Source organism: Etheostoma spectabile, chromosome 14 (assembly GCF_008692095.1).
Source record: "Etheostoma spectabile isolate EspeVRDwgs_2016 chromosome 14, UIUC_Espe_1.0, whole genome shotgun sequence".
Lineage (NCBI taxonomy): Eukaryota > Metazoa > Chordata > Actinopteri > Perciformes > Percidae > Etheostoma > Etheostoma spectabile.
In genome coordinates this window covers 6529432-6534692 of record NC_045746.1, presented here as the reverse complement: position 1 = coordinate 6534692, position 5261 = coordinate 6529432, and the positions used below count along the sequence as shown (strand labels likewise).

Below are 5261 nucleotides of genomic sequence, written 5' to 3'. Positions count from 1 at the left end.
TGTATGGTTTTTAAAAGCAAAGATGTGGATACAAAATCAAAAGGGCTTTTGGAGGGTTTCATCAAGCTCACAAGCTTAATGATGTTCATGGAAATGGGGCAAAAGAAGTCCAGTATTGAAAGCCTCTGATGTGTAGCTAAATGTGAGTTGGTACAATGGTACCCTTACATGCTGATGGTACAATGCCTGCCCTGACAGCTCTAACCTTGTCCACAAAATGAAACAGAAAGTGGTTGCAGTCAACATTTGAAAACACAAGGACAATACATTCAGCAGGGGCAACAAAGTTCTTAATAGTCTAAAACAGAGCTTTAGGAGTGAATAACAGGCTCTAGCATCCTTGATTGTTTCATTTAGGTTTATTAAGAGTTTTTTAAGGAGCAGGCGATGGACTTGGAGCTGAGTCGCTTTCCATAAACGGACAACAGACACAAGCTGCGAATGGCGTCATTCATCCAGGGGATGTATTAACAGAGGGAATTTCTCTGATGTTAAGAGGTGCCACTTTGTTCAACAGCAGGGTGCAATGATCATTAAACGCCTGTGCACAAGCGTCCACATCATTTGTCATAAAATGGTCTATTAGAGGAAAAAGCTTATATAGAGTTGGACAGTTACAACAGTCTTGTAAGTTCAGAAGCCTTTAAAATCAAATCAAACTCTGTAGGAGTTTCTCAGGCAGATCAGTTTGGTACCTGTTAACTTAACTGGGTATACAGTAAGACGACGGTGCTAATGACTAATTCCTAAGTAACTGTGATTCCAGGGTTATATAGTACCTAATGATGTGATATGGTGGCTATATAATTGCCAGAAAGTGCGACAAGCTGTTGGATCTCCATGTTGTAGTTGTTGTAGTGGGTAAGTGGAGATGCACCGATTACAACTTTCTAAGACAATTCCGAATTTTCATTGTGTTTGCCAATGCGGATTTTAGTCAATTCCGATTTCATATTTTCTAACCACTTTATGCACACACATTTATTTTCTATCTTTTTATGCAAAACATTTTGCATAGAACATAGAACAATTTTTTAACAGATAATCGATGCTTATAAAATAGAACTATACAAATTACTCCTGGTGTGGGAAATTCATACACATCTAAAGTGCAATTTTATGGAAGAGCCATTTCCTTCTTTTCACATCCAACTAAACAAATTCGATATATTTAGTGAACTAAACTTCTGTATGTATGAAAACAGGGTAAACAGGTAATGGCAATAAAATAATATAGAAACAACAAAAATAAAATAAATATAGCCTTGCAGTATAATGATATTATTCAAAACACACTCACAGGCCTGTTTGAACGTCAACAGTAACGTTACCTGAAAACAGCGTGTAGTTCCTTTTTCAGCAAATTTGCTTCATTTGTGTGACTAATGTTGGTTTTGAGCGGTACGCATCCCCACTAACCTGGAAAGTGTTTAAAACAGTAATACAGCGTGCTGTTAGATACCAGAAGCTCATTGGGAACATATAGGCAGCAATGTGCCTTGGTGCCCAAAGGTCTGCAGGTTTCTATCCAACCCAAACGTTCATACAGCGTACCGGAGGAATACACAGTGTCTCCTGCAGCGGGGCGGCAGAGGCAGAGGGACCGTCACTGCAGAGTTCGCTAATGTTAGCTTCTAGTCTCATCTGGGGTCTGGTAAACAGTAAATTCATCAAAGTCTGTGTGCCCAACTCTATTATACTGTAGCTGTGAGTGCGGTTTTCTCGTTCCAGTTGTTCAACCTCAGAGGAGAGAGAGAGCGGCTGACCTGAGATCAGTAGAGCAGATGGCTCTGCAGAGTTTTTCTTTATTTCATAAACCGCTGATGGAGCGGCGGTCCGTGTGCTGCATATGTCAGTCTGACCTGCCGGTCACATGCAAACCAGCAGACCCAGGTCACCGGCCGGTAGGCCTGCATGAGTAATCGTTACAAAATCGCGATCTTGATTCACCCTGTTCACAATTGAATTTTTAAACCAATCCGACTGCATCACAAACGCTACTACTTTCTTCTGTGAGTTTTAAACATTGACTGTATAAAATAGGTTTTAAAGTGCTGCAAGGCTCTCCCTTCTCTCTATTGAAGCCTCTATGTTTACAGGCTTGTGGTGATGCCCAATGTAATATAGGTGCCAAAAAAATCTGTTTGGTTAAAATAATCGAGTAAATGAATACTAAAAATCCTCTGCGGCGCAAAGCGTTTTTCTATTATCTATCACTTCACTGGTTCTCCCTGCAGCTGCATCCATACGAAGCTGTGTGAGAAGGGGAAAAGGGAGCGGGGGCTGAAACAGACTCTGTGTTGAGAACTAAAAGTACTCTAGATAGAAAGTTTGCAAAAGCAATCCAACTTGGTAAAAAAAAGGCAATGCTGCTCTGCCAGATGTCTTTAAAGGAATGAAACGTTGATTATACTGAAGACTTTTATCACTCTTCAGTGAAGAGTGATAAAGGTGAAAATATCACTCTTCAGTGAAAATATCACTCTTCAGTGAAGAGTGATAAAGGAATGCACTCCCAGGCCGGCAGGCAGTGGTATCCGCTGTAGGGGCGCCTATCGAGGTCTTTCCTCCACTCTGGCACCGGACACCCTGCGATGCCATCCAGCTTTGCGCCACGGCGCTATAGTGTGTGTGTGTGTGTGTGTGTGTGTGTGTGTGTGTGTGTGTGTGTGTGTGTGTGTGCGCGTGCGAGTGCGCATGTGCGTGTGTGTTCATGCGACTGCGCCTGTCCTACAAATAGCATAGAATTAGCTCCACACATTTTTCATTATAGGCTAAGTCTTATATATTTGGAATATCCATTTAAATATTCACATTTTACTTGAGATGATTCCAGTTTGGGACATCACATAGCATTACTGGATGTGCTGGGGTACATTTCCACATAATTTATATACAAGTGGACGCCTGTGTATTATCCCCATATTTATATAAATACACCCAAGACATGCTTTTAGGGATATTGTAGTCAAATATAGTAAATGTGATCTCACAATGCAGCAACAAAGTAATATGTACTTCCTCTTTATAAAAAAAAACTAGTAATCGATTAAAGGTTAAGGCTTGTTATAGTCTGTATGTTTTCTAGTAGTACACAGGTCACACTGTACATACTACAGGTAGCTACAGTGCATGTAAATACGTAAGTCACAGTAAATTAATTTACTACAAATTGTTTTAAGACTGATTTGAAAAATTGATTCTTTGACCTCCCGGCCACCAACACACATTCTATACGCATGTTAAAAATTGACATTTTCAGTAGAATGAATACTGGGCTTAGGAATGTTGGTAAGTATTGAGAGACAGCTTTGGTCCTTTCATGTCATTTGTTGTCAAAAAATAATAAAATATAACAGTTTGTGAAGTGTTGCTTTTTTGGGGGGGGGGGGGGCAAAGGGGGTCTCGCCCAGGGTGTAATTCAATGTAGAAAGCAACAAAGGAATTTCCCCGTTGTGGGATGAATGAAGTATCATCTAATCTAATCTAATCTAGAACCACCACTGGGTACAGCCTATTCAACATTTTCCTAATGGCATTTCTGACCATGCAAATATGCCAATTTTGCTGTTTTACCAACCCGTCCATACCTACTTATAGTTGCTTACAGGCACAACAACTCTACCGTCTTCACAACATTCACACAGTCAAGGCGGCTAAAGGCGCAACAGTCCTGCCTTGACCAGGCTGTGTCATGTCCATTTTTACTGTTATTTTTCCAATCTGCGTGTGCATATTTGCTGTTGTGCCAATCTGTTACAATTTCTCAAGAATCTTTTTTAAATTACATGTTCCTGACCAGTACATTTGTTAAACACCAATCTGTATAATTTACTTCAAAACAAACAAACAAAATCAGCGAATGTCAGATTTGAACTATGATCTCAGTATATGTGTAGCCTTACACATGACGTCACAGGGTAAATGTAGAAAAAATCCTTATAAATATCGTCCCTGTGAAAAAAGAAAATTTTACTTAATCCAGTTGGTTTCTTCTTTTGAATGACCAATCCCAATGTCATGTTCTGCTGAAATAACTTGATTCAACTGGAAATATAAAACTTAAAAGTAAAATACTCACTTAGTGCTACTTGATTACAACTTTTACAAAAACCCTGTGAGTGAAAAGTGTTATTTTTTCAAATTTAAGTGCAAATTGGTGTTCCATTCAATTCCAACTCGAGCCGCTGAAAAAGAAGGCAAACTACAATGGATAAAAGGGTCAGTAAGGGATGAATCCCCTAGCAACTTCTCAGGCCCACAAATCGAAAGGTCAACCTGATGAATTTAGAACACAACTGACAGTCACAGAGAGCAAGAGGAAATCCCCAGGAAGATTGAGTGCTGTGATCACCTTTTCATGTGCCTGCATTACAGGACAATAAGCCACTGTGCAGATCCATGAGCAGATGAGGGATTATTGTCAATGTGATAAAGAGGCCCGGATGGTCTTAGAGACCTTGAATAGTGGATGTTCTTTAAAGGTGAAGAGTCAGTAACCCTCCCAGGCTGGGATACTGATTGATTAGTATGCCTTGTCTGAGTTTTTTGAAGTGGAAATGGAGAGAGGGGAAAATACTTTACAACTACCGCAACACTAACAACAGTCATCACCGCAGGCGTACGACCTTCTTTGGTGTTGTGTCTCCTCTTGGATTAATCTCACCTGGGACTGCATGGTTCATGAACAAACACAAAACAATTTCATGACTAAATTACCAGCAAGAGTCGCCAAGGAGTTGGAGGGGAAGAGCGAGTATCCGAGGGTGCCCTCAATTCATAACTCCACACCAAGTCTGAAGTTTGAGTCACTCTCATCTCATTTCCATCATCTGTTGTGAGCGGCACCGCCAATCTGAAATGGCATCTGATCATGATGAATGTGTAGAAAAACCTTGAAGACAACAAACAGGATGAGAGGCTATCTTTTAGCTAATCATATCCAAGGAGACACACAAATTTATATGGCTAATAAAAGAGAAGCTATTTTCTTAATTCATTACCAGTGTGCCGAGATCGGTCAAAAGGTTGCTGCCTGATTATCACAATATCAAATGAAGACACTAGAAGATAAAGCTAAGCAAGGTCTTAATAGCTATTTTTTATGTCATAAAAGACAAACTTCTCAGGTAGCCATGTAAAGCAGAAGTGTCAGAGTACTGGGTGGCGTTCTGACAGCAGAGGACCAATCATGAGCCTGCTCTGGCCCATAAATGGCTGCCAGATGTTGCTGGGTTTTGGGGGTGCTGATCATGTAAAAA

The 5261-nt window shown here is 40.3% G+C and overlaps 2 long non-coding RNA genes across 2 annotated transcripts in view; both read left to right on the top strand.

Moving 5' to 3' along the window:
* LOC116702145 (uncharacterized) overlaps positions 1-5261 on the top strand; it is a 154795-nt gene that overhangs the window by 108011 nt on the left and 41523 nt on the right. The gene's annotated exons all lie outside the window — the stretch shown is intronic.
* LOC116702150 (uncharacterized) overlaps positions 1188-5261 on the top strand; it is a 23397-nt gene continuing 19323 nt past the window's right edge. The window contains exon 1 of the long non-coding RNA XR_004335083.1: positions 1188-1378. This is a non-coding gene — a long non-coding RNA (uncharacterized LOC116702150). The remainder of the gene's footprint in view (positions 1379-5261) is intronic.